The following is an 8,442-nucleotide window of genomic DNA, read 5'->3' as shown; positions in this document are numbered from 1 at the left end:
TATTAATTTTTGTATGAAATATTTTGTTCCGTGTAAAATAAAATAATAGAAATAATAAAATAACAATGTATAATAACTTTGATCGACTATGATCCAGCTTTCTTCGCAAGAGAAAAATAAGGCATCCCTCGTTTGTCACGTTTACTTTATAAAATGTATTTTCATACCTTGTCACTTTGGCTTCTGTTTTAACCGATCAATGTTGAAGTCTATTAAAATTGAATGTTTTGCATAATTTTAACATTGTATAATTTTTCCAACAAAAATTTGTTCAAATATAGCCAGTTATGCAGCATCTGAAAGTTAAATTAATCGGGGCGAGGGAAGGGATTTTAATACTCCAATAAATTTGTGTTGGAAAAATTATGTGCTAAAATTAAGAGGGAACATATGAGTAGATCGCAAGAAAAAAAGGTGAAATTTGGGAATTTTTATCTTGGAAACTATTAATTCGATTCGATCCGGGTTTTTTTATTTAAAAGTATCTACATTGAGGCACGTTCACAAATTTTTTTAAGGGAATTTATTTCCTCGGAGCGCTGTTCTCGTGGCCGACGTAAAATGTGACACGGTTCACGGTTCCCAGAATATCTCGAGAACAGCTGGACCGATTTGCTTCAAATTTATACACAATATTTTACGATAGTTTTTCTCGTTTCCATCGGAAGATTTTTTTTTAATTAACTGTTTTTTTTATCAGACTATAAAAGTCTAAAATTTGGGTCGAAAAATGAATGTGACCTTAATAGTCTGATAAAAAAAAACTAGTTAAGTAAAAAAAATTCTCTTGATGGAAACGTGAAAAACTATCGTAAAACATTGTGTATAAATTTGAAGCAAATCGGTCCAGCCGTTCTCGAGATATTCTGGGAACCGTGAACCGTGTCACATTTTACGCCGGCCACAAGAACAGCGCTCCGAGGGAATGAATTTCCTTAAAAAAATTTGTGAACGTGCCTCAAATAAATAAAAAAAATAAATAAATAAATAAATAAATAAAAAACTGGATCGAATCGAATCAATAGTTTCCAAGATAAAAGTTCCCGAATTTCACCTTTTTTTCTTGCGGTCTACTCATATGTTCCCCCTTAATTATTATAATATTCGCGCACCACCAATCACGCCTTGCTTTTATTTAGCCCGCTATCTATATTTCATAAATATATTAAGTATAATAAGATAACTCGATAACTTTATTAATATTAAAAAATTTTCGATATTATTAATATTAGAGATAGTCAATAATTTTATTAATATTTATATAATAACTTTATTGATATAACATTAATATAATTATCGTATTTGTATTATTTTTACAGAAGATTATAGAAGGTGTTCAAAATAACTGACATTTTCTTCCGCCCATAACGCAATTCTCCGCATTATGCTTTCTCGCATTTTCGATAACATTACGGGTGTAATTTCTTGACAGGCTGCTTCTATTTTTTGTATAAACTCGTTTCTACAAGGTGGCAGTGTCTCATAAACCTGATCTTGTATGTAACCCTATACAAAAAAGTCCATAGGTGTTAGGTCAGGAGAGCGTGGGGGCCATTCATGCAGAGTGCTATGGATGCCTATCCATCTGTTAGGAAATCTTTGATGTAATATATTACGAGCGAGAAGCGATGTATGAGCAGGATGGCCATCTTGTTGAAAGATAATATTTGGTAATACAGCCAATGGAACATCTTCTAATAAATTAGGTAGTATTTCCTCCAGGAAAGCGGAATAAACTTCTGCTGTGACATTAATATTTTCCGGAAAGAAATACGGCCCGATAACTTGATTATCTAAAATTCCCATCCAGACATTAATATGGAATTGGCCCTGGATGTGTGTTTCTTTTCGGCAATGAGGATTTTCCTCCGCAAAATGATGTTCATTATGTCTGTTTATGCGCCCATCACTGCGGAAAGTGCATTCATCTGTCCAGAGAATTCTCCTCAAGAATTGATCATTGGCGATGTTGTTTATGTCAACCTGGTACAAAAGTACAAATTTGATTGCTACGATTTTGTAGATATTTGAAATCAAAATGGCAAGAAAATTGTTAAATTATAAACTTGTGGCAATTGTCCTACGATAAATCGATATCTTTAATATTACAATTCTTTAATGATTCTCAAAGCTGACAAAAATAAAAATTTGATTTTTAAAATATTTTATAAAAAAATTGTTGTTTATTCTCAATTGTGGTAAGAACCGATAGCCACCAATTAGTAATATATCTTGCTCTTACTTGTTCTGAGAGCCAATCACAAAAAGCTTCTCGGCGACGCAAATCTTGAGGAAATAATCTTTGAGTTGTATGCCTCTTAAATGGATGCCATCCAAGATTATGCTTAATAATTCTGTGGACTCTAGTATGGCACACCTGTAGGTCATGTGCAACACTTCTCGTGCTTGTATGCGTGCTTGTATGCGTGTATACAATCGGTATCAATAACTTTTGCTAGGCAACAGTTTGCAAACAGTCACGTTTCTGATGTGTCTGATAATGGAGCGTATTCGCTACAGTAACGAAGAATTAGTAAATATGTTGCTTATTTATGGCGAATGCCATAAAAATCAAAGACAAGCCGCAGCCCTCTATGCCGAACGTTTTCCTGATAAGCGACACCCGGGGCACGGTTTTTTTCAAGTTCTATATAATAGAACTTGTCAACATGGAATGTTACACGCTCCAACACGTCCACGGCATGTAGCCCAACGAGATGAGAGAACAATTGATGCTGTAAGAGAAGCAGTTATTGCTAATCCGCATACAAGCACGAGAAGTGTTGCACATGACCTACAGGTGTGCCATACTAGAGTCCACAGAATTATTAAGCATAATCTTGGATGACATCCATTTAAGAGACATACAACTCAAAGATTATTTCCTCAAGATTTGCGTCGCCGAGAAGCTTTTTGTGATTGGCTCTCAGAACAAGTAAGAGCAAGATATATTACTAATTGGTGGCTATCGGTTCTTACCACAATTGAGAATAAACAACAATTTTTTTATAAAATATTTTAAAAATCAAATTTTTATTTTTGTCAGCTTTGAGAAGCATTAAAGAATTGTAATATTAAAGATATCGATTTATCGTAGGACAATTGCCACAAGTTTATAATTTAACAATTTTCTTGCCATTTTGATTTCAAATATCTACAAAATCGTAGCAATCAAATTTGTACTTTTGTACCAGGTTGACATAAACAACATCGCCAATGATCAATTCTTGAGGAGAATTCTCTGGACAGACAAATGCACTTTCCGCAGTGATGGGCGCATAAACAGACATAATGAACATCATTATGCGGAGGAAAATCCTCATTGCCGAAAAGAAACACACATCCAGGGCCAATTCCATATTAATGTCTGGATGGGAATTTTGGATAATCAAGTTATCGGGCCGTATTTCTTTCCGGAAAATATTAATGTCACAGCAGAAGTTTATTCCGCTTTCCTGGAGGAAATACTACCTAATTTATTAGAAGATGTTCCATTGGCTGTATTACCAAATATTATCTTTCAACAAGGTGGGCATCCTGCTCATACATCGCTTCTCGCTCGTAATATATTACATCAAAGATTTCCTAACAGATGGATAGGCATCCATAGCACTCTGCATGAATGGCCCCCACGCTCTCCTGACCTAACACCTATGGACTTTTTTGTATGGGGTTACATACGAGATCAGGTTTATGAGACACTGCCACCTTGTAGAAACGAGTTTATACAAAAAATAGAAGCAGCCTGTCAAGAAATTACACCCGTAATGTTATCGAAAGTGCGAGAAAGCATAATGCGGAGAATTACGTTATGTGCGGAAGAAAATGGCAGTTATTTTGAACACCTTCTATAATCTTCTGTAAAAATAATACAAATACGATAATTATATTAATGTTATATCAATAAAGTTATTATATAAATATTAATAAAATTATTGACTATCTCTAATATTAATAATATCGAAAATTTTTTAATATTAATAAAGTTATCGAGTTATCTTATTATACTTAATATATTTATCAAATATAGATAGCGGGCTAAATAAAAGCAAGGCGTGATTGGTGGTGCGCGAATATTATAATAATTAAGGGGGAACATATGAGTAGACCGCAAGAAAAAAAGGTGAAATTCGGGAACTTTTATCTTGGAAACTATTAATTCGATTCGATCCGTTTTTTTTTTTATTTAAAAGTATCTACATTGAGGCACGTTCACAAATTTTTTTAAGGAAATTTATTCCCTCGGAGCGCTGTTCTTGTGGCCGGCGTAAAATGTGACACGGTTCACGGTTCCCAGAATATCTCGAGAACGGCTGGACCGATTTGCTTCAAATTTATACACAATGTTTTACGATAGTTTTTCACGTTTCCATCAAGAGAATTTTTTTACTCAACTAGTTTTTTTTTATCAGACTATTAAGGTCACATTCATTTTTCGACCCAAATTTTAGACTTTTATAGTCTGATAAAAAAAAACAGTTAATTAAAAAAAATCTTCCGATGGAAACGAGAAAAACTATCGTAAAATATTGTGTATAAATTTGAAGCAAATCGGTCCAGCTGTTCTCGAGATATTCTGGGAACCGTGAACCGTGTCACATTTTACGTCGGCCACGAGAACAGCGCTCCGAGGAAATAAATTCCCTTAAAAAAATTTGTGAACGTGCCTCAATGTAGATACTTTTAAATAAAAAAACCCGGATCGAATCGAATTAATAGTTTCCAAGATAAAAATTCCCAAATTTCATTTTTTTTTCTTGCGATCTACTCATATGTTCCCCCTTAATTTTAGCACATAATTTTTCCAACACAAATTTATTGGAGTATTAAAATCCCTTCCCTCGCCCCGATTAATTTAACTTTCAGATGCTGCATAACTGGCTATATTTGAACAAATTTTTGTTGGAAAAATTATACAATGTTAAAATTATGCAAAACATTCAATTTTAATAGACTTCAACATTGATCGGTTAAAACAGAAGCCAAAGTGACAAGGTATGAATGAAAATACATTTTATAAAGTAAACGTGACAAACGAGGGATGCCTTATTTTTCTCTTGCGAAGAAAGCTGGATCATAGTCGATCAAAGTTATTATACATTGTTATTTTATTATTTCTATTATTTTATTTTACACGGAACGAAATATTTCATACAAAAATTAATATAAATTATATATATAATATATGCAATATATATATATATATATATATATATATATATATATATATATATAAAAAATGATGTACATTTTATATTTGTTTTTTTGTTACAGACTCGTTTTGGAAAGACGCAATTTGCATTGGCACATTTTCAAAAGCCATTATTAAGTCGCGACCAGCAAGATTGGTTGCGTTTGAAGGTGGACCGGATTGATGGTGTCGTTATCGATGACATACCGTTTCGCACATATCGGCCGGAGAGAATATTAGATATTATGGAACGCGAGACGGATTGTACTCAAAATGTAAAGTATACGACGGTGCGAGTACCGGCTGGTTTGAAGAAAATCGTGTGTCTAAACAGCATGGAGGCTTTTTGGCCAAAGTCGATAATACCAGAGACAAGAAGGGCGATCGAGACGCGAATTGACATTCATTATATCACGGAACCATTATTCCCAAACACGCGTCCTAAACGACCATCGGACGCGGTTGCGGGATGCAGTACGAATGGCGCAAATAAGCGCTTTTGCGCCGACGTATCCAACAAATAAAGAATTGGGAGTGAGCGTTGAGGGTAAACTCGTATGGTATGTATAAAATTTTAGACATTTAAAACATGTGAATATTTTTTTCATGTATTGAAAAATTTTTTAGTAATTTATTTCAGATTGCATCTCTAATTTCAAATTTTTGTGTCATTTCCCTATTGCAGTTGTACATCTCAATGCCCATGGATAAAAGACGAATCGTCGTCGTCGTCGTCATCATCATCGTCATCAGTTTTATATATTTTTTCGTCATTTTTTCACTTTAACGTTATAACTTTATTGCCGAGAGTTTGTCGAGAGTATTATCACATCGATAAGAAACATACAGTTGAGAGAAATGTAAGTATCTGATTATCTACACAAGTCCAAAGATTAATAAGTTTCTTTTTTTTGTTTCCAAATAATTTGACATCTTTTCTTTTTTAAATATAACTTTACATAAAATTTACTAAAATCCATTCTTAGTCATCGGATCAATCGTCGGATAGTTTTCAATTGAACCGATTGTGCTTGATTTGCATGCGACGCGCACTTTGTTTGTTATCTCGGTAAAAGTTTACAATAACTTACACAGCTCGGATTACTTTGACCTTGACATATGTTTTGAGTATTGGAGGGCATAAATGACTAATATATATGTCGAAATAGTTCACGCATACACTTTTCACGCGAACCGAGGTTCACCCACACCCCCCCTGCTATCGGGGGAGGTGCGGTAGCCCCGAAATAGTTTACGCATGGGTTAGTTGACGCGCTTTAAACAATTAAATACTGTTAAAGTTAAAATTTGTTTTTCTAAGTATGATAAATATTATTTTTTAAAAGCTTAATGAAAATAATAATCAACGGCAAGACGTTTGTGTGTGATAAAAAATTTACAACATAAAAATACACAAATATATATATATATAATTAAATATAAAATGTCTGTTTAATTAATAATATTCACGATGTTTAAAAATACAAATTGGATTTTCATATTCACACGCGTGTGGCGTGTGGCCGGGGCGTATTAAAAAAAGAGGTGTGGCCTTGGGGGGTTAATGATACAAGAGCATGCAGACGTTGTTATAATCGTTCAAGAAAACTGTTCAATATTTTATGTGATTGTTGCAGAAGAAATTCGTAATGTCGGCGAATAAATTATACGCTAGTGCTTCTAGAGAAAATCGTAGTATTTTAAGACTACATGCTGTGGATGATATTGCTAATCACTCGTTTGCAGATTGAAAATGTTAAACGTTTGATTATCAAAATCTTACATTTGAAGTCACGCTTATAACAGATAAATAAAAATCTTGTCTGTATTTGACATCACACTTGTGAAAGTTAAGCGTGTAATAAATCTGCAAAAGAAATGTAAACGTGCAAAAAAAACTTATCAATAATATCACACACACACACGCACACACAGTAGAAAATGTAAATAATTGATTTCTTTATTATTACAATAATTTGAATATTGAAATTATTTTGTACCATATGCTTCCTCACACTTATATGTATGTAATTAATAACAATATGTTAATGACAAATAATAAATTACAAGGGCGTATTCTGGTTTGAAAGATCTTAAGGACGTTCTCCGGAAAATCAATTTTCTCTAGATTTTTTTTTAAACTGTGAATATACATTAATTTAGGTGTGCTTTATGCGTGGTATAAATTTCAGTACCTCTTACGGTATTAAAAATCGAGATATTGAGCTTCAAAGTTTCAACTTTGAACATGGAATTTCTATTCCGAGCTATTGTAATACAGACATAATGAATTATGAAAAAAGTTTTCTCTAAATGTTTTTGAAAAACTAGTATATAATACATAAAAATAGAAATAATATGCGATAAGTGTCAATACCCTTGCGGTACGCGTTTTCGAGAATTACTTGTGTAAAGTACGCGATTTGATGAATTTTTCGCTCGGTTCAGGAATGACAGAAGAGGAGAGGCGTCAGTTATTACTTGGTAACGCCGCATGAGTTCTCACGCGTGAAGTTAACTTCTTATTTTTTAGTTGTTATATGTAATATTTCGTATATAACATAACTTTAGTAAAATAAATTTTTCTTTTTAAGCATGAATACAAGTTGATCACGACTGGAGCCGGAGAAGGTCTTTAAAAATAGGTATTTTTCAGGAATTTTTAATTAGGTGAACGAAGAAACCGAATAACGTTAAACTTTGCATGTTCTTTTATGAAGTAAATGATTCCAGCTGTTCTAATAAATATCAGAAATGTAAAAACCAAAAACTTTCTTATTCAAAATAAGTGATGGCTATCGTCTGAACTAGAATAAACATTGTTTATTAGTTTTTTCTTTTAATAAAATACTAATAAAATTTTGAAAAAAGTTATAATATTTTTAATAAAAAAGCCGCTTTTACACACACAGAATAGAAATATTGATTTAATTCTAGTTCAGACAATAGCCACACTTCTGCAGAATAAGAAAATTTTAGCTTTTTGTGTTTCAGATACCTAGAACAGCTAGAATTATTTACACCGTCTGTCATTTATAGTGACCAGGATATAACAGAAAAAAAGAGCATTTTTTTTACTTAAATAAAAATAAAATTTTAAAATAAGGTGAAGAGAACATGCAAAGTTTAACGTTATTCACTTTCTTTGTTTCCCTACAAAAAATTCCTAAAAAATATCTATTTTAAAGATATTTTAAATCAGAATACCCCCGTTAATAATTGTTTACATTCTCTTCCTGACGGAAGAGATT

The 8,442-nt window shown here is 32.7% G+C and overlaps 1 pseudogene; it reads right to left on the bottom strand.

The window, feature by feature from the left end:
• Positions 1-1,323: 1,323 nt before the first annotated feature.
• On the bottom strand, positions 1,324-2,388 carry LOC139823784 (uncharacterized; annotated as a pseudogene).
• Positions 2,389-8,442: the final 6,054 nt, after the last annotated feature.

The sequence above is a fragment of the Temnothorax longispinosus genome, unplaced genomic scaffold, assembly GCF_030848805.1.
Source record: "Temnothorax longispinosus isolate EJ_2023e unplaced genomic scaffold, Tlon_JGU_v1 HiC_scaffold_18, whole genome shotgun sequence".
Lineage (NCBI taxonomy): Eukaryota > Metazoa > Arthropoda > Insecta > Hymenoptera > Formicidae > Temnothorax > Temnothorax longispinosus.
The sequence above is the reverse complement of the archived record's forward strand: the minus strand, read 5'-3'. Positions and strand labels throughout refer to the sequence as shown.